The sequence below is a fragment of the Neolamprologus multifasciatus genome, chromosome 5 (assembly GCF_963576455.1).
Source record: "Neolamprologus multifasciatus chromosome 5, fNeoMul1.2, whole genome shotgun sequence".
In the NCBI taxonomy this organism is placed as follows: Eukaryota; Metazoa; Chordata; class Actinopteri; order Cichliformes; family Cichlidae; genus Neolamprologus; species Neolamprologus multifasciatus.
The window spans coordinates 34,074,849-34,097,113 of NC_140443.1; the positions used below are offsets into that span (position 1 = coordinate 34,074,849).

Sequence of the window (22,265 nt, forward strand, 5' to 3'; positions counted from 1 at the left end):
GGTTTTTACTGCCCTATGCATCGCCAAGAAAACGGTCCTCATGAACTGGAAAAATAAAAATAATCTTAATTCTAGCCAATATAGAAACTATCTAATAGATCACATTAGTCTCGATATAGCCTCTGCCACCACATTAGATCAATCCCTCTGGGCTCCTTTGATCGGCTCCATCACCTAGCGGGGTTGGGGGGTCGTGGTTTGGTCCCGCCTTGGCTATTGTGGTTGATGTGGAGGTTGGGATGGGCTTAGGGCACCTGGAGGACCCCTAGAGACGTTATCCCTGGAGGGCTTAACCCGGGGGTTGTGTTCATAACCTGGTTAGTGGCTCTGGTCGCTCTCAGAGGTTGTTCTCCTCGTGGCCGCGTGCAGCGGGGCTGGAGGATGGTCTGTGCTGGCGGACGTAGGTTACTGGCCTGGTGGCCTGGCTGCCCCTGAGTGGATCCGGGGCGGGCGTGGGGGTTTGGGGTTCGGGGGTGCTTCGCCTCCGTGCTGGGGCTCTGGCTGGGCCTTGGGGGCTTCGGTCCTCGTCGGTGTGTCGCCGAGGTTGTGGGCGGGTGGGTGCACGGGGGCTCAGCCCTGGCGCAGGGGGCCTCTTGTGCATCGGCCTAACCGGGGGGCTCTTCAACTGGCAGGGAGGTTGTTCCATCTTTGCAGGAGTCCACTCTGCAGGTGGGGGAGAGACATAGGAGAGGTGGAGAATAAACTTAACCTGGGTGTCTGTGTCTTGTGTAGTCTGGGAGATGATTGAATGTTGGGGTGGGTACAGTTTCCTCTGCGGTGGGGTAGGGTGGGCTGCCCCGGGTCCTGTGGGGCTTGGCGGTGCTGCTGCCGTAGGCCCCGGTCTGGATGGGCCTGGGCTCCCTTGCCTTGGTGGATACCAGAGGACGGGGGTGCCTATTGGGGTCAGCGGGGGAGCTGGCCCTAGGGAGGGACACCCTCCCCTCCCTTCTTTTCCTCCCCATCCCCGGCTGCCTCCCTCTTCCCGCTCCACCACACCCACCCACACAGGTAGGGCTTTGGGGTGCGGGTGTGTCACCAGGGTGCAGGGGAGACATTCCCCCCCCTCTGTCCTCTTCTGGCCACCTGTGCCTCAATTTTATCTCACAACTTAGACATCCACATTACTTACACTCTCATAACACACACACACACATATATATATATAGGGCCTTGAGGGTGGGCACGTTAACGGCGTCCAGTAGACGGTCTGTGTATTCAAACCTACCTCTGGCGCCGGTGCCCACCTCTCAATTTTAAATCCATGTAGACATTGAGGGTTCTCGGGAGGGGCCGTGCTAACACCTGCTGCTCTCTGGCAGCAGCACCATGCTCTCCCTTGTTTTAAACACACTTTAGAGCAACACGCAGCAACACTACACTTGAGCGGGAGGGGGGGTATGGGGTCTTAACACACCCCCGTTCTCTGCTAGCCATCGGGGCGGGGGGGCTGGGAAGAGATGCTGGCTGTCCGATTGGCCTCCCTGCTGCTGCGGAGCCTGGGGCGGTCTGCTAGCCTCCACCACGGAGGGAAGGGTAACATCTCTTGGGTCTGGGTGCCGTTTCCCCTCTGGGGGCGAGGATACCTGGACCCGGGGTACAGACTATGTTTGGGGAGTGTGATTGTGTGTACATGTCCATTTACGTTTATTCCTACGTTGGGTGAGTGCTGAGTGTTTGTATATGTGTGCATGAGGGTGGGAATGCATGTCTGTGTCTGTGTGTGCCTGTTTGTCTGTGTCTATATGTCAGGTCGGGTCTTAGACTCCACCTCTCTGGGAACTCCCAGGCCCTCCAAGTGTGGAGGCCTATCTCCCCTCACCACACTCCCTGCCGGTGACTGATGCCCTCAAGGGTCGGTGCATTGTTGGTTCTTGGTGTCCGGGGCTGGGCGCTCAGGTCATGCGCCAGCTCACTCCTGGTGGCTACTTGGCGGGGCCTGGCGCCTGCTGCTCAGTCGGGCCTCTTCCGGGGCGCGGAGGGCCCTCGGGCACGCCGGTGCAGCCCCCTCTAGTTTCTGCCCGGTGGCTACTGGGTGACCCCTCGCCTGGGTATCCTCAGCCCTTCCCATGAAGGTGGCACGGATGCCCCTCCGGTGGTCCTCCTTGGGCTCTTGCACTCTGGGACCTCTGGATGTCTGGGGCCTGGATCTCCTCCATGCCTGTTTCATGCCCTGGGGGACGGGGCTATGGCTCTCTACATCCTCTTGCAGACCATTACATGGGGAAACCATTTGAATACAAGCGCGCCGATCCACACAGGTGTGCACACAGGTGTTCACTGTTCGTAGACTTAAATCACACCTTTCTTGGCTGCTACTTCAAAGCACATTGTGCGCTGTCTGTCCTGCGTGCTGCACAACAACATTCAATATTTAGTATTTACTGCTGTTTACACTTAGCTAGATTAATGCGATGGTGTTGTGTATAGTATGTTGCTTTGTTTTGTTTTGTTTTTTTGCTTGTTTTCTATTCTTTTTCTCTCAACAGGTGATCCCGGAGATATTTTTTTCCCCCCTTTCTCACTGTCCCTCTCCCCTTCTGTTTTTCTTTTCCTTCCTCTTTCTTTCTCCCTTTCCTATCCCTCACTCATGTCTGTCCCATCTGTAACAACTGAAAATAAAATAAAATAAATAATAAAAACAAAGGTCGATCAAATGGACCAATACGGCAATGCTGATGATCCATTTGGCAAAATAAATCCATTGGGTATCCTTGTTGGTCTTCAGACAACAATTCTGACGGCTAAAGAACCAAATGGGACAGGCAAAAAAAAAAAAAAAAAAAAAAAAAAAAAAAGAACGAAGGGGGTTCATTGTGAGCTGGTCCTTCACAGTTGAAAAAGAGGGAGTTTGACTGAGCCGATTTTACCACCATAGATAGGCAAACAATCTGGTGAAGAGGGGCATTTTTATGAGCTGGTCCATATCAGATCTTCAGGCTACTCTTTGGGCGACCAGCCAAGCTCCATGGGCAAAGCTCTGACCACTAAGCGCTCTAGCTCCCTAACCAGGCTTTGGCCCAGTCTGGGTCCTAGTAACCCTGTCCCAGACAGCGTAAACTTGATTTTTCTTATTTCATAGACCTCAAAATCAGAGTTAGTCCAACTGGGACCAATCAGGTGTGCGCTGGTATCAAGAACACTTGCAGAAATTTTGTGATAATAAGCATGAATAACCATCTTATCATGTTGGAGGGGGTTTGTGTCCCTGTGATCCCAGGGGATATACTGTCAGGGGCTGTCACAAAGTTGAGACTCAAAGAAAAGCAAAGACCTAGTGTCAGTCTGAATACAATACAAGAGATCCATTTTTTCTAACATTTCTTATGCAATTCTGAAGTACACAGCAGCCTGTAATAATAATTTGAATTACATGTGGATGTTGTCAGCCTCATTACCATTTGAGACATTCACTCACCAAAACAACTGGAGAAAAACTGTGGATAATGACCATGTAATGGCCATTACTTTTGAATACACATTATGATGGTTACGCATTAATTGACCTTTGAAGTGTTAGACAATATGCAATTTGAAATTTCTCTCGCTACTCTAAACTATCTCTCAAAGCCACATGCACTTTTTGGGGTGATTGTGGATACAACCTCATGCCCCATACCACGCTTGTTTTTGGTTTGTCTGTTGAAGCCTAATAACAGTAAAGCCTATTTTAACAAGTCAATTCTCCACGCAGCGTGTTTAATTCAAATATAGCTGCTTGTGGGCACATACATTTATGGTTTTATTCTCTTTAAGTCCCTGAAAACTTGAAGAGTCCTGCAGTGGCAATCATACCAGACACTTGAGAAAAAATAAACCGATCAAAACTTGATTTCTTGTCATGAGTTGGGAACAACAGAGGGCAGTATGGTGGTTAAAAAACAGTTGCCATAGAGAATAATTTCTGGGTTGGAACCTTCTAGAGAGCTGGGGCGCTCTGTATGGAGTTTGCAAGTTCTTTCTGTGTCTCTCTGTGATCCTGTTTCATCCCAGAGTTAAAAAACAAAATGCATTTTAACTGATAACTGATGGCTGCAGCTGTGTAACAAGTATTTCAGATGTGTTATACCTTTCTCTATTTGCACTGTGATAGTCCGAATGCATCAATATTTTTATATAAAAGATGAATTTAGCTTCTGGGTCTGAAAGGCAAAGCTGGTATGGAAGTGCCTTAAGCCGTTAAACTCTGATCCCCAACAGGGACAGATTCCTTCAGTTGGCAAAAGAAAAAAGTGGTATTGTAAAGGAGTATGTGCTGAAACATGGTCTTAGACATGTTTTTGTATGCTCCTACTGTACTTTTAAATCTTCTCTCATGAGTGTCATTCAGTGGTATGTTATGGCCCGAATTCTGCCTTTGACTGGCATGTATTGAGTTGACTGTCATAGACATAAAGCACTGTAAAAAAGTCTTGAACAGTCCCTATTTCTGTATATTTTGCTTCCGTATTTGCTTTATTGAAGCAGTGTGGAAATTATCTTGACCAAAAACAGAACAAAAGGCAACCAAGTTGCAAAGATTTTTGGACTATCCTTTAAGAAGCCTGGAACAGTATTGATGAAGACTAGCAAAATAAATTAGTAGTAAGATAAAATTTTGTTATCCAGAATATATATAAATCATGAAACAAAATTTTGGGTGCACTGTCTATTCAGCATCACATCTATTTAACTGAAGAACAGTAGAAGATAAAACACATTTTGTTGACAGGTACACACGTTGCCCTCTCGTTTATGCATGGCCATAGTCCCTAGACTTGCAAGTAATGCTCTTTGGTCATTCTGTGATGAATCTGTGATGGCATGCTGATGTATCCAGGGTGTACGCCATCCCTTGCCCTATGAAAACTGGCATAAGCTCCTACCACCAATGATCCTAAATTAGATAAGTGGTTGAGAAAATGGTAAAAATTTTAAGTGACATAAAAAAAGACGAGCAAAAACATTACCCGTGTTTCTCAAAAAGTGGATTCTGTTCAAGTGAACAGAATCCACTTTTTGGGATTTCCTTACCTGATTGAGCATGCATCAAGATGTTACCCATGTTTCTTTTGCTGGCGCTTAAAATCAACTGCTCTTATCTGCTTGGACTACACAAAACCTCTGAAAATGACGTGTGGTATCAGCACCAAGACAGGCGGGGATGAACGGGAGGGCCTTCTAGTGAGGCCTGGCCGATTGAAGATTTACCAATGCAGCAGTCTCGTGACGACACTCTATGCTTGTGTTAAAAATTGGTGGTCATGGTGCCCTGAAGCCATGTGGACCTACTTGAGCTTTGTATTGTTGAGTGATAGGCCTTATTGAGTGAGTCGTGACACTTGCACAGAGGAGGGACACGCACAGTTGTTGATGCCTAAGAGCCACTGGGAAATGATTTTCCACGCAGCCCATTATAGCCCCATGGCAGGGCATATGGGATATGATAAAACTCTGTAGCTAATAACGGCCTGATTTTATTGGCCAGGCATCTGAGCGGATGTGCGCTGATGGTACGTGTCCTGCCCGGAGTTTCAGCTGGTTAACCAGCCGTCCATGCCAATGCGCCCAAAAGCATTTGAGCGCATTATCATGGGCCTTATCAGGCCATTTCACCTGAGTGCACGGGGATATTGCTTTGTATTAGTTCCAGTGGATTGTGCAATATTCTGACTGCCACCATTTCTGCAAAGAGTGGGGTGCAGGCGCTGTTTCAGGTGATCTCCTGAGTCGGTATCTCAAAAGAGGTGCTCACTCACCAGGGCACGTTGTTCATGTCTCACACACTCAATAAATTATTAAATCTATTCAGATCAGTTTCTTCCACCCTCAGACTGATGGGTTGGTGGACCATCTGAATAAGACTTTAAAGTCCATGATTTGTAAGTTCATTCCTGAGGATGAATGCAATGGGATTGCTGTTTAGACCCTCTGTTGATCTCAGTGCAGGAGGTATCCCAGGTCTCCAAGGGATTTTCTCCCTTTGAACTGGTGTTACAACTAATTAAGGAAAACTGGGAAGAAGGTCCAAATCTGGTGAAAAATTAGATTCAGTATGTCCTGGACCTGAGAGCAAAGATGCACCTGCTGGGTAGGTTATTACGAGAGGATTTGCTCCAGGCCCAGGAATGTCAACAGCTCCTGTACAATAGAGGGGCTAGACACAGGCAATTTTCACCGGGAGACCAAGTGCTTGTGTTACTCCCTACTTCCAGCTCAAAGGCACTCAGCAAGTGGCAAGGGCCCTTCATGGTCACATGGCAGGTAGGCGATGTTGACTATCAGGTGGTACAGTCGGACAGGGGAGGAGTCACACAGGTATATCACCTAAACCTCTTTAAGCATGGAGAGATCCTGAAACAACTTCTATGGTGAGCTTGGTGGAGGAGAGAGATGAGTTGGGGCCAGAGGTGCCAAATTCCACAATTCCCGCTTCCCTCCATTGTGATAACCATCTCACACAGGCTGAGAGACTGGGTGTTGCTGCATTGCAAAAGGGATTTGCGGACGTGTTCTCCCATCTGCCTGGACGTACGAGTCTCATAGAGCACCATTTTGAGACGCAGCCTGGCGTGATGGTGCATTCACGACCCTACAGGTTACTGAACATAAACGATAAATTGTTCAGAAGGAATTGGCCAAGATGCTGAGAATGGGGGCAATAGAAGAGTTGCGCAGCGCTTGGTGTAGCCCCATAGTTCTGGTTGTGAAGAAAGATGGGTCTATACGGTCCTGTGTTGATTACTGCAAGGTGAATGAAGTGTCAAGGTTTGTTACCTGCCCCGGGTTGACGAACTCCTGGACCATTTAGGCACCACTTAATTTTTCATGACACTAGATTTAACGAGGGGCTACTGGTAGATTCCCTTGTGTGTAGAGTCCAAGGAAAAGACAGCCTTCTCCACTCTGTACAGTTGGTACCAATTTGTCAAACTTCCATTCGGCTTGGTCGGAAGCCCCTGCCACTTTCCAGCGCATCCGTTTTGTCCTAGCAGGTAAGGGGGGGGGGGGTGTACATAAACCGGAAGCTGACCAAATGAGAAACGTGGTACCGCACCGCAGGAGTGTCTGGCAATCTGGTGGTTGGTCAAGCCCCCGGCCTCAGCCAGGCAGTGGGGATTTGTAGCAGGGGTGGTCTTTTTTCTCTGCTGCGGTTGAGGGGTGGTGCAGCTGCATCAAGAGGCAGTGCCAGGGAGGCTGAGGTCCAGGTGGAGGTAATCAGGCTGATGAGCTCTCTTCCCTTTTTAATGTTGCCAGGGACCAGAGACAGGAGAGAAGTGTGGAGTCAGCTGAAAAGCTGACCACACCAATGGCGTTTGGTGCCGAACCATAATGTGTGTGTGTGTGCACGCACCTAAATAAAAGTGGCAAAACAGCCAATTAACCCTTTAAGACCTACCATAGAACCAAATACGCCAGAGCTTATATTATATTTTTACATGCTGTGGAGCCATTTTTGGGAGCATTTCAAGTTGCTATACATCAATACAACCATTATAGCCCAGATTTTAATAATATGTCTGCATTAAGTCCATAGTAATTACATAAATTGCATATAAAACTACAAAAAATTGAAAATCGTTTTTGTTTTTTAACATATATTTCTAGTTAGAGAAATTTAAGAGGCTTATCCCTCAAAACTGTAAATACAAAAAAGTTGCACAAAATAGTTTCCCACCACAGGAAATTTATCTTAAGTGTCTTCATAGTTTTATTTTTGAAATACACCAATTTTTATATACTGCAGGAAAATGAAAATGAATATTATAATGCAAATTTGCAAAAAAGCAGCATATGCATCAAAATAAAACTATTTCTAGCAGTGCAATATGAGTCCTAAGCATCCCAGAAACGACACAGAAAGTCATAAAAGTCAAACATAACTTTTTAAAAACACCAGTATAGGCTCATAATGCCCTGATAGTAAAAAACTACATTTCTGCAAATGACATCACTTCCGGTTTTGGGCAGGTCATGGCGGACATGCGATAGTTCACGCTGATGGACGTAGGAAGTGTTACAGACAGCTGATCGGATCGGCAAAGCGTGTTTCTGGAATATTATGCTTTTGTTGCTGCAAGCACTTTTTATGCAGTTTTTGCAAAGCTATATGTGGAAGGAAACTGTGACCGAGGACAAGCTGATGGCATAAGATGTAAGTACAACTCCTCCGGTTTCATATGCAAAAAAAATATTGCGCTAGCTTATGTGGTTGCAGAGCTACCGGGATTTAAAAATAGTTACGCAAAACGGAGCGTGCCCGCTCTGACCGGCTTTAAAGGGTTAATGTCGTGTAGGGTCTGAAATATTCACAATATTGTTTTATGTTTCATACATATTCTGGATAACAAAATGTTATCTTTCTTGAACTTCTACAGGCTTCTTACTCCAACGCTCTTGTTTGAGCACAAACTGAAGAACTATGTTTACCTGGTTCATTTTTGCTTCCAACTTGAACTGGTGTTAACTGGTACACACTTTCATAAGACATCATAAGACTTTGCCCTATGGGAGATTTACTCAGGTTTTAACACATGACCGTTGATCCCACAGTGAATGTGACGAATTAGTTAACTTATCACTCAGTTTTCTGAGATGCCAACAGATCCCAAATGGTGATATGCAATATGGTTAAAATAATGATTATTTTCTTCGTCTGGGTGGCTCAAGCACTTAATGCTCTGCCCTAAACAACTCTAATCCTTGGTGCACACTAGAGAATGCTGCATAGAAGAAAAATATTTTTTGCCTGTTACCACTTTTAAGAAAAAAACTGATATTTGATCGGGGACGGTCACTAAATGAGAAGCTATTAATCACTGTACAGTGGCTATTTTAGGCCATGTCAGACTTCAGTTGGTAGCCATAACTAACAGGCTACTTTACAGAATAGGATGTGAATGCTGAGCATTAGAATATTAGTTATGTGTTTAGAGATTTGAAGATCAAGGGTAGCCCACACAACAGGGACCTGTCAGTCACTTAGGGGCTCATTATTTTATTGAGTTCTTCTAGCTGGGAAATGCCCTTTGGGTATTAAAGTAACAAAAACAACTCAATTAATATCTTCCCTTAATGCCAATACAAGGTATGTAAAATAAAGATTAATTTGGCCAAGACTGTTATTTTAGTCTGTAGTTATGCAGCAGTATACCTTACGGCCATAAAATGGTTACAAATACAGACTGAATAACCCCAAGTTGGTGCAATGTCCGAGTTTTATGAGTATCCAAAGGGAGAAATGGACTACTGACACTATTAGATTCAGCCTGTCACAAACTCAAATGTTGAACAAGTAGAACTTCTGTCACGTTTGTATGATTACATCAGACTCTTCGTCTCGGGAGCACTGGACCTAAAACTGATGGTAATACAATTCCACTGCTGTCAGAACAGATCAATTAGACCAACAGGGTGACAACACACTACCCTTGACCATGCATTTTGTACTGATATTTTTTTTTCTTCCAGAAACAAGACATTGATGATATGTCCCCGACCTCAAAACTGCCCCTCAAACAAGATTTATTCATGTACACTGCAGCTTTGTGCAGCATTTACATCTACAGTGGTTCTTACGTGCTGCAATCTCTGAAAGCTCAGGACATGAGGAGCATCACCTGAAGCACTTAGAGTGCTCAGACAGTAGAAAAGCGCTATATAAGAACCATTTACCATCTCTTGAAATTAGATTTGAAATACTGAGGATAGTCTTATATTTGAGGACTCGGCAATTTTGTGTTTATCTGTATTATGGGTTGTTCATGACATTAATGCTTTAGACTAGTAAATGTTACAGCTGGTCTTAATACTGGATCTCTATCACTTTTTGCATTAGCACCTGTTATGAAAATGTTCTCTTGATCTGCCTTTGATCTAATCGCAGTTTGCATAGGAGGCTGATATCTTGACAACAAATATAGTGTGGCCCCAGGTCAGGGGAGGCGAAGCAAGTTAATGTAAAAGTTAATTTAATACCTATGATATGTTATTAATACTGAAGAACAGACTTCAATGAGAGCTAAATGATAAAGATATATTATCGCATTGTGCTCTGAGGAAATTTGCTTTTGGCCACATTTCCAGACTCGGCACAGAAGACAGAAACTATGTCCTCATTGCAGAATATTAAAAACAGCAAATAATATTAAAAACAACAAATAATAATAATATATGAGAAATACAGTTTTTAACAGAAAATAATAATAAAAATAAATAATACTTTGACTGTTTGGACTTGTTTTTGAAAAAATTGTGCATTTAGCATGTGGCTAAAACAAAACTGAATCCTAACCATAGCACATGTAATTCCTGGGAACCTAGTAGGTGTTAACATGTTAAACATGTAGCAATTTGGGTATACAGGCATATCCCTAATACCTTCTCTTGAACCTTCACTGTGTGGATTGATGGTCTTCCACATGTTAAAGGTTCAGATTCTAAAAAGTCTGAAGAGTTTAAAAAGATTTAGTGATTATCAAGAAAACTTGTGCAGTGGTACATGTACACAACAGCTTAAAAAGAATTGATTTCTCATAAAACAGATGTTGGAATAACAGGTCATCTCATATTTAATTCAGTATGCTAGCGACATTGTACATGAATTATTCCTACTGACTTGAGAGGAAGGCAGCTTTGTCTAAACTAAGATCAAATTCAGTCTTTGCAGTCAACTTGTGAATTTACTAATCACAACAACAATTTCCTACCTTCATATTGTATTGGTCATAAAAAACAAACAAACAAACGAAGAAAAATAAAATATGAGAAGCTCGTTTTTCAGGATTATGGTATATAAAGATAAAGAATACACAAAGCAAGACAACGGATGCTGAATGTACAGCAAACTTACCCTTTATTTTATTATTATTGAAATGTCCAAAGTAATGAATTATTTATCTTTCTAAAACAGGACCCGACAACCTTCACTGCTCATCGCCCTGTACCATGGAGCCCAACTGGTATTTGGCACAGGATACCAGAATTGGCAGTTCCACCACTGGCACCCTGTTCTTTTCACAGAAGACAGCAGGTTGAGCTACAGCACATATGACAGACATTAAAGGGTCTTAAGAAGATGTAGAGAATGCTGCCTAGAACATCAGAATGCCTGATTTGCTGGTGTCTCAGTGATAGTCGAATGGAGTCGCAGGGGACACACAGACCTCTACAGACTAGAGTGGTCTGCCCTGGTCCAGATCTGGGAGGAAAACCCCCAGGACAGAAGATTACCCCGATGTTGGTGTCTTTGAATTCAGCCTTCTGTACGTTGATCATTTTCTTTTCCATTAAGACAATGTGACACATTACCTCGTCCATTTCAGTATAGAAATCAGTACCATGTTTTTTTTTTTAAAAATTGAGATCTGATGTGTTTTCAAAGAACTCTCTTAATTTCTCTTGAGTATTATATAATCAGTATTTTTTTTAAAGCAGAGGAGTCTCCCCCTGCAGGCTAATGTGAAGAATGACGAGTTAAGATACACAAGTTACACAGTTCTTTTCAGAACTAGAAGCTATACTCATCTCTTATAAACCATCTACAAATTCAGCTGATGAGTAACTGACGGAACTTATATGCATGTTCAATATGTGCATTGCACACATACAGACGTTCTCGCTTCTCTCACACATAAATGGATTTACAGTATCTGGTGTTTTTCATCCCTCTGCATTATCTACACTCTTGGCAAACAAATGAATAGCCTACATTCAGGCAAGATAAGCTCATCCTCTGTATGTTTGTGTGTGTTTGCGGGTTTACCCAGTGCTTTAAGGCACCGCGGGAATTATGCCCCCAAGATGCTAAATTTTGGACTGATTCATTATCCCATGTTTTATCCTGACAATGCTTCTGGGTCAACACACTCAGCTCTGAACTCTATTTGACCCCAACCTCCCATCGTGCAGCGCTCTTAGAAACCTACCATGACTTTCCACAATTAGTACCCCCACACGGGAACAAAGATATACACACACATATACATACACGCACACTCTGTGCAGAGATGCTGACACAAACACACACACCTCAGTCGTTTTTCTGCCTGGGCTGTTTGCTCTGTTTCTCAAAGTGACAAAGAGCTCTTGGGCTGTTTGGTGACAGTCCTTGTTTACCTTCCTTCACTCCTCCTCCTCCTCCTCTTCCTCTCCCTATTTGTTGCTCTTTTTTTTTTTATAAACCACCCCTCTGAGAGAGTCTGTCATGGATAAAGCGCTCCTAAGACACAGACTAGGATTGAGTGAGGACGACCCTGTTGTTTCTGCTGCAAGCTGCACAATACATGAACATCTATTTCTGTCTTCCTTTATTCAAGAAAGTGTGTGTGCGTGTGTTTCTGTGCTGCCTCAGAGCTGATGGGTCACACACACAACAGGGCTGTCACAGTTTATCAGCTGCATGTGTCCCATATTGATTCTAAAGCCTCAAATGTAAACTGATGAAAGGAGAATCATGAAATTGACATCACTGTTTCTAGCTGGTAAAAGAAACCTCAAGGGTGCAAAGATGGATGGCTCCCTGTAATTATGCCTATACTTACCTATACATACGAGCAGCGCACTGGTAAGGGAGGCAGGCTTCCTTTAGAAGTGGAAATGAGCAAGGAGATGTCTTTGGAGATGACAGGAGGAGGTGCCCACCAGTCAGATCAGTGGATTTTTAAAGGCTGTCCTCAGCATTATGCTCCCTCTCAACTCGCTCTCACAACTATTCCCTCAGCAATATTACACATAATAAACAAATATCTGTTTAATTTTTGGGAGATATTGTCATATAAACAGTGTTTGTTCATTTCCTCTTTATTTTTGATTGCGATGACATAATGGTAAATGGCCTGCATTTGTATAGCGCTTTTCTAGTCCCTAAGGACCCCAAACTACTAAACTACATTCAGTCATTCACACACTGGCAATGGCAAGCTACATTGTAGCCACAGCTGCCCTGGGGCGCACTGACAGAGGCGAGGCTGCCGGACACTGGCGCCACCGGGCCCTCTGACCACAAGGCAAATATGTGGTTAGTATCTTGCCCAAGGACATTTGGCATGCAGCCAGGAGGCAGCCTGGGATTGAACCCTTCTGATTAGTGGCTGACCTGCTCTGCCACCTGAGCTACAGCCACCCCGATTACTTTTTGGGAGATATTGTCAGATAAACAGTGTTTGTTCATTTCCTCTTTATTCTTGATTGCAATGACATAATATGTTTTAAAGTTAGCTTAAATGTAATTATGCTTTGGACCTTTGATAACAGCCAACTAGATTAACTCACCAAGTACACCAAATAAAGGCAAATAAGGCAAAACTGCAATGGGATTATATACATATGAAGGTCTTTAAATGAAATGCATGCAAAGTATGGAGGACTTCGTTTTTAGTTCATTAGTACTAATGTCTTGTCAGGGAGCTTTACATTGGTGGTCTGCTTCAATCAGTGAGTGAAAAGAAAAACACTGAGAAACAAAAAATAAATAAACACTTTCCTTAAGACCTTAAAACAGAAGTTTGAAGGACAAACTATTCGGATCCTATATTTTAAATGGTGATTCAGACGAATATTAAGGTGATCCAGACAAACCAAAACAAAACTAACACAAAGCCTTCTTGTAAACTAAACCAATTATCAGTTAAGTAATTGATCCAAATATAATTTGTTGAATAAAATTATTAGTATCTTTAAAAATACACATACATTTTGAAAGAGAGCTCTAGAGAAAAAAAAAACATTTTGATTTAAAATACAAAATATGAGTAACTGTATTCAGTTACAGTTACCGTTTAAAAAGGTGGTATTTAGAATACAGTTACTTTGTTGAAATAAATGGATTACACGGCGGTACTTCCCTGTTTCATATTGTGGCGGGTCAGGACTGTTTGGGTTTTGTTTGACAGCTACGTTCTGTTGTTCCAGGCGGCAGCGTTGCGGTTGCCATGGTTACAGGATGACGCGCTCTCTCTGCGTGTTTCCTGGGTGAGAGAGGCCTTTTTTGTTGTTGTTGTGCTAAGCTAATAGGCAGAATGCTACAGGTATAGCTCTAAAGAATGTAGCATCATAGGCAGTGTAGTCCGTGCTGCAGGGAGAATGGACTGCTATACACGTTATGTGTCTGTGAGCGAGGAGGGAGAAAAAGGAAAAGTACGAACTGTCATTGAGCAAAAACGGGAGCTGGAAGCATGTAAATATAATAATAACCACTGCAGCCAAGAAGAGTGCCTGACGAGCCCAGTTGTAAGTAAGCTATTAAGACTCGACTGTACACCGTGTTCGTGTTTTCCTCCAAAAACAATAAGTTCCGTTGGAGCAGCCTTTCAACGCCTCTCTCTGTCTCTCGCTGGCAAAGTTGACCCAGACAACAAAGTAAAGCTAGTTTTCGGCTACGAGCCCGACACAGAACCCACCGTATTAGTCAGAGGTCCCTTTACTACGGTTCGGAGCCGCGGACCTTCAGTAACGGTAATAAATCACAGCAATAGTACATTCATGTAGTTGTAAACAGCATGATAATATATTAAGTAATCCAAAGTATTCAGAATACGTTACTCTCATTGAGTAACGTAACGGAATACGTTACAGAATACATTTTGGGGCATGTATTCTGTAATCTGTAATGGAATACATTTTAAAAGTAACCTTCCCAACACTGGCCTCCTGGTAGACAGACAGACAAAATGAATAAATAAACAGTTTTCAGGTTGGTGAGGTCAGAGGAGGATCAGGAACAACAGATACAGAAAGAGGCAGAGAGGGAACGAGAGGACAGAGAAGAACAAGTACAAACAAGGAAGAGAGAGGAGACACACCTAATGTTATTTAATAGTGCTAAATAAACATGGAGAGAGTGAAAGAGTGTAGAGTGCACCATGGGTCACCGTGGAGAATCAGCCTGTAACCACTTGTGTTAGTTTTTATCCAAAAGGAAAGACATAATCCCTCCATGTTTTGCTGCCCATTAGAACACTAGAGTAATGAAACGAGCCTGGATCCTCCAGACTCACACATGATTTTGTCTTTTAACAAAAGCACAGTGTCTAAGTGCACTCCCCATCAGCTGTGTATAATACAGATGATCCGTGCACCTAAAGATGTGCTCGAGTAAAATGTTCTGCTTAGAAAGTTTTCAGTGTTTAGAAGAAAAGCTTGCTGCTTCAGCTGATTGTGTTTAAATGTCAGACAGAAGAAAATGCTTTTATCAAAATCCAAACACAACCAGACCTTAAATTTAGATTTTACAGTTCCTCAGTGCATGAGAATCTGTTGTAAAAGATGGATGTATTTGTTAGGATTGGGTCAGCTTGAGGCTACATGCATGCTGAACAAGAGGTGTTTTGTAAATGATGAGGGTCAGAGGTTTAGCTAAAGCCTTTGAACATCTTTGAAGTTCAGTTTTATACATACTTAAAATATACAGAGCTGTAATCTGTTTCGGTTTTAAAATATGTAAAAATGTGCACCACGGGGGGAAAAGCTGTGAAGAGGCAAAAAGTAAAAAAAGGAACAAATAAAAATGAAAAAAAGAACACAATTGTATCAGGAGCACATCTGGTGCCCTGCCACCTGCTGCTGCAGTGTAAGTGGTGTTTAACAGAAAACAAATGTCTTGCTTCATTATTACGTGCAGTCTAAGGTCTGACCCTGGCTTTGATCCCATCTAACTAACCTGCTAGTCAGGCGGTGAAAGGGCTAAATAACCGAACATGTAGCTTCAGCTTCAAATTCTTGCTGTTTCTCTCACAACAAAGGCAATCTTCGACACTGGCGCTGCTGCCAGGACTGCTGCGTTTTCATTTAAGTATAATTTATTTTTCATGCAGCATGAACACAATATCCTGTCAAAGTATAGCCCTTTCCATTTCTCTGCATTATATGTCCCCATATCATTGTACTGTGTAGGTCAATTTTATTTCTAGTTCTCCTTAAACCAGTGTTTTTGTCACAATGTGATTTATAGAGAACAAAGGGCACAGAAACGGACAAGAACAGAGATAATAAAAGCAGGAGAATAACTTCTCTGCAGACTCGAGGATACAGACAAGAGATTGTATATCAGTGTTTCAGTTATTCTTGTGTCACCTTGTCACATTTGGTGTTAGGGTCAGCCAGTACAGGTGAAGGAGTTTTTCTAAGGCTGCATGGAGGGTCAGCTATTAGTGCTTTTGTTTAATGCTTTTTAGTTTTTATTATTTATTTACTGCCATCAGTTTACCTTGTTTTAGAGGCATTCACAGCAATATTAACTCTATACAGACTAGTTTTATAGTCTGTTACCCAATCAGATCATCTGTGGATATGGGCCTACAGGGAAATACAGTCTGTACAAACAGTCTGTCGAGTGATCTGCTTGCATCTTTTGTGAGGGAAAGACGCGGCAGCAGAGTCACTGAGAATGAGGGAACAACTCCACGTGCTGATTTAGGGTTTAAACAGCAACTTTATTACAACTAGTGACAGGTGTTGTGTTAGCGTGAATGACTAGAAAGGAAAAGCGTGGTGTAAGGAACAGTACAAAGAGCCCACAGACACCGCCAGTTGTCCTGTGGGGGGTCGTAGCTGTCATGGTAGCAGGGGGAGAGCTTACAGTTTTGTTGCACCTGATCTGGGAATAGGAGAAAAAACAAAATACATAAGTAAAGTAAAGTTTTTTCCCTGAGCTGTCACTTTTTTGCTTGAGATATGTTTTTTTTATTTATTGATTTTATTGATTAGCATTCAAATATCTCAGTGAATACAGAATAAAGATCTACCACAAAGCAAGAAAGCACGAGACATGACTAATCAAAAGGTATTGGCTGAAGCATTTGCTTATTACGCCAACCCTTTTAACAAAAGATCTTTTAGCATGCAGCTCCTGTACACAGGGCTTGAAGCAAAGAGTAAAACAAAACAAAAAACAAAAAACAAAAAACAAAACAAAACAAACTTTCCACCTTAGATAAGTAACTACATTAAATAACTTTCATGAACAAAATCAAAGCAAAACAGCCAAGAGTTTCAGTATTATTTTGCTCCTTTCATCTTGATTTATATTTTTTTTTCTAATACTCTATTTTAAACATATTTTTAAACAAAGAAAATAACTCCACCTTTTTAAATCACTGTCAGAACTATTCCACAAGTTGACTCCTCTAACAGAAACACATCTCTCCTTTATGTTCGTCCTTATCTTGTTTTGTTTTTTTTTAAGAAATCTGTTCCCCTTAAGTCATATTGACTCTCTCTGACTTCAAACAGCTTCTGAGTTCTGTGGCAAAGCAAGTTATTTTGTGTTTTATACATTATCTGTGCCATTTTCTCGACCCCAGTGTTCTTTCAAATTATAGACCAATTTCTAAGCTTCCCTTTATGTCAAAGATCCTGGAAAAAGTGGCCTGTAAACAACTTCAGACCTTCCTAGATTCCAATGGTATTTCTGAAAAATTCCAGTCGGGCTTCAAGCCTCGACATAGTACTGAGACAGCTTTGCTAAGAGTTTTTAATGATCTCCTTTTAACCACCGACTCAGGTTGCTCTGTGGTTCTAGTCTTACTGGATCTGACTTCTGCGTTTGACACAGTAGATCATAACATTTTATTATCAAGGTTAAAGCAAGTAGTTGGCCTTAAGGGCACAGCCTTATCATGGTTTAAATCTTATCTTTCAAAGAGGTCACTCTCTATCACTATGGGGCAATATTCCTCCTCCTCTGCTCCTTTTCTCTGTGGTGTGCCCCAGGGGTCTGTTTTGGGCCCTATGCTATTCTCTCTGTACATGTTGCCCTTGGGATCTATTTTCCAAAGATATAATATTTTTTTCCATTATTATGCCGATGACATTCAAATTTATTTCCCTTTGAATTTGAATGTCACAGATCCATTGCATACATTGTTTAATTGTCTTCATGATGTGAGAACCTGGCTATCTCAAAACTCTCTAATCTTGAATGACAGTAAAACTGAAGTTATTGTCTTTGACAGCCATATTCCATTGAACCAACTAACTGTTACCCTTGGCCCACTTGCTAGCTACCTCTCCAACGTTGTAAGAGACCTTGGGGTACTCCTGGATAGCTCTTTCAAATTAGAGAAACAAGTATCTACTGTGGTTAAATCCAGTTTCTATCAACTACATCAAATTTCTAAAGTTAAGCCTTTCCTCTCCCCCAAGGACCTTGAAAAGCTTATTCATGCATTCATTACCTCTAGACTGGACTATTGTAACTCCCTCTATTTAGGCCTCCCCCACTCCTCTCTTCACCGGTTGCAATTAGTACAGAACGCTGCTGCACGTCTTTTATCGGGTGCCAGAATGCATGACCATATGACTCCAGTTTTAACCAAGTTACACTGGCTCCCTGTGAAATTTCGCATTGATTTTAAAATTCTTTTATTCACTTAAAAAATCTTAAATAACACTGCCCCTAGCTATTTAACAGATCTTCTTCATTTGTATAATCCTATAAAAGCACTAAGATCTTCTAACCAGATGCTCTTAATGCAACCTAAGTCTAGGTTGAAAACCAGAGGCGACCGTGCCTTTGCTATTGTAGCTCCTAGATTGTGGAACAACCTCCCTATTGCCATTCGCTCTTCTGAGACTGTTCAGTCTTTTAAATCTCGTTTAAAGACCCATCTTTTTACTCTGGCTTTGATGTAAGATAGTTTGATTATCATTTGGTTGGTTTCTATGTTTGTCTCATCTTGCATTGTATTTCTCTTATTTTATTTTATTTTATTTTTTATTTTATATATTATATATATATATATATATATATATATATATATATATATATATATATTGTGAAGCACTTTGTTCAAAACTGTTGTTTTTAAATGTGCTATATAAATAAATTTTGATTGATTGATTGATTGATTGATTTTATATTCAGCTAAATCATAAAATGTCTGGGTATTCAGATTAATAAACAAAATTTTAGTTGGTTCTAAATAGTTTAATTGATTTATAATTCTTATAGCTCTTTTTGAACTTGAAATTAGGAAGAGTATTTGTTTTATATGCATTACCCCATGTCTCTAGACAATAAGTCATATATGGAAGCATATATGGTATCTCATCACATCGGTTCAAAACCAGAGAGTTTCTGTTTATATGGCCTACCCCCCCTCAGATGGTAAAATGGGAATTTAATCTTCAGTGTTTAGAAAGTAATGATGCTTCTCTGATCTAAAAAAGTCAGTGCTACAAGATGGCATGTAGGACAAATCGTTGATTCCCTTTCAAGTTCTTTAGCAGAAAGTAAGGCTTTGTTAAAATCCAGATCTATTATAACCGGCAGACATGGTGCTCAGTGAATCCTGACTAGTGTTTCCTTGGATGCAAAGACTATAGTGATGTAACGTTGAGGGTCTCTACTCTTTTACTCTACTTCATTTTAAGGGGCTTAAAAATATCTGCCCAGGGGCATTTCAAACTTTTGTCACGGTCCTGGGTCGCGGGACCCAGTGTTTCTGAGTTTTCTTATATTTTGATATTCATTGTTTATCGTTAAGTCTCATTTAATATTCCAAGTTCATTTCTATTTTGCCCAGGTTGCCTTGTTCTAGTTTATTATCTATCAGATTCCTCTTGTGTCTTCATCCCCTGTGTTTAAGTCCCCCTCGCCCTTCATGTGTTTCATGTCTGCGTGGTTCATGTTCCTGTTTTATTTTGAAAGTCTTGTTTCCAATGCTCATCATGTTTAGATTACCTTTCCCTGCGGCGTCATGGTGTTCCTTTTTGTCAGCTGTTTCCTGTGTGTTTCCACTTCTCCTGATCACCTCCTGTGTGTATTTAGTCTGTGTCTTCTCATTCTGTCCTCGTCTCCACGTCTTGCCACAGTTATCATTGTTGTCATAAGTGATTCAAAGTTCATCGGTCTCAGTTGGCACAGTTATTTCAGTTTACCCAGTTTAGGTTTCCAGTTAGCTCTCGCCCCTGATTACCTGCGTTTGAGTTTTGTATTCATGTTATATAACAGCCACTTCATCATCACACTGGCGTACCCCGCCATGACATCTTTGTTAAAGTCATTGTCATTTTGTAGTTTCATTGGTAATCCCTGGGCAGTTATTTCTTCCTGTATACATAAACTTGCATCAGTTCAACTGCAGACTCTTTTTGAGATGAACCATCCATTTTTCTTAAATCCATGATCCATTAAAGATGTGGATTTTAGCTATTTTCTTCAGTGTATCTGGAAAGTATTCACAGCGCTTCATTTGTTCCACATTTTCTCATGTTACAGCATTATTTTTTAAATTTATTCCATATTGGAATAATATGACAAAATGTTAAATAAGTGAAGCTCTGTGAATACTTTCATGATGCATTGTATATGATCCATTAGATCTAAAATATGTAGGACAAAATTTAATCCAGACAAATTGATTAAAGAGTAAAAACACTGACTGAAGTTTAAAACTATAACTGCTTTTTACGTCTGTCCAAGCTACAAATGCGAGCTATAAGTTGTCTTTATTTTAAGCTACCCGTGAAGCTGGTTAATGGGTTTTAGACAGACGTTGAACATTTTTCTGCGCCTGTATAGCTCATGAGATGGCTTAATTTGAAATAATAATAATAGTTTTCAACAGGATGTTTTAACTGGAGAGCAGGTGTTGGTGTAATTTTGCAAAGTGAACTTTACTCCGCTCTCTAATCCATCCATGACCAACTCACTGTGGAGCTGTGGGTGCAATTTAGAGAAAGGCTGCAAGAGAAACAACACGACTCTGAGGCTAATTGCAGAAGGGTTGTTTCATTATTTGTATTTGTATTTTTTATTTTTGCAGGCAACTGTGTAATTAATGTGGTCAGTGCTGAATGCTAGGAGTAATGATAAAATTTATGCTCGTGGAAGATCTAGTGTACTTTTTATCTTAGAGACTCTTCAGTGGCACCAGAGTGCTTCAGCTGTGGAGGCAGGCTTATGAGGTGATGGAAAAAAGGTGGATGGTGAGTGAGAACAAAGAATAAATGGCAGATAAGATAACTGGCTGTGATAACTAAGTTAAGTCAGTTAGGGACAGATTGGAAGCAACAGCAGAGAAAAGTGGGGTTAGTTTTGGCACCTGATGTTTGTTCACATTTAGTCCTCACAAAAAGTGAATTCATTTTAGTCAATAAAAACCCAAATCAAGTTACTCAGCAACCAGGCCGCACAAGCAGGAGGGAAAGACTATTAAGTGTTATGACTGGAGGATTTTGCTGCTATTGTAACGTGAGGGTTCACTAGATGGTCTGGAATCTCTCTGAATAATTAGGAACAGCAAGATGGAGACGGATAACTCTTTAGCAGCCTCTTTACTCTCAGCACACAGCAACAACAACCCACACTTCCTGTGTGCCGCCCTCATGAATACTTCACTGGCCTCTCAGAAGCCAGGAAATCTCAGATCAAAACAGGAAAAACAACCAGGTAGATAAAACACATACTTATTACTGGTTTTAACATGCATGTCTAAACATTCAAACATGTAAACATGTAAATATCAAAACACGTAACCACCAAATAGCTACATAACTAGCTTTATAACCTTTGTAAACACCTCTTTGTATATCAAATTAGATTTAAATTTACTGCTACACTTTACACTATCATGAACTGTGGATTGTGACAATATTATTCTTATAATGTTATAATATAGTTAATGTGGACTGTGAATATTCATATTCACATTATTATGCTCTTTCATGTAAGACTTAAAATGTAGGATAACTTTGGTCATAGTACGCAATGCTTACCACCTGCACAGCTTACCAGGTATGGCTCTCTGCAAGTTTGACCAATTCCCCCAAAAGTGGTAAATACACTGGTTCTTGTACTTGCTTTTCTACTTTACCTGAGTACTCAAAGTGCTTTATACAGTGCTTAATGCATCCATTCATACACACATTCTTTTATACTTAAGTGTTTTCTATCTAACGTTCACTCACAGATGCATCACAGAGCAACATGGGGTAAGCACCTTGCCCAAGGATATTTTAACAAAGCAAAGTCCATAAAGACATATGTAGTGAGTTTGGTGTGGAAGAACTTAACTGGCCACCACAGCTCTCAACCCAAAAGAACACCTTTGGGATGAAATAGAGCGGAGACTGCAAAGCCTTATACGCTTCAGGAAGAATGGCCAAAAATCCCCATAAACACACTTCTAAACCTTGTGGAAAGCCTTCCCAGAAGACCCGAAGCCTTTATGGTTTGTTGTATGAGCAACGCAAACCAGGTGGTTGCAGGCTTGTGGTGGTTATAAGTCGAAGATTAAATGAGTAAAATACCAGAATGTAACAGCACTCGTAAAAAAGACCAGCGGCTG

At 41.5% G+C, this 22,265-nt stretch overlaps 1 protein-coding gene across 1 annotated transcript in view; it reads left to right on the plus strand.

Annotated features, from left to right (window-relative positions):
* cdk18 (cyclin dependent kinase 18) overlaps positions 1-22,265 on the plus strand; it is a 637,630-nt gene that overhangs the window by 337,271 nt on the left and 278,094 nt on the right. The window lies entirely within an intron of this gene.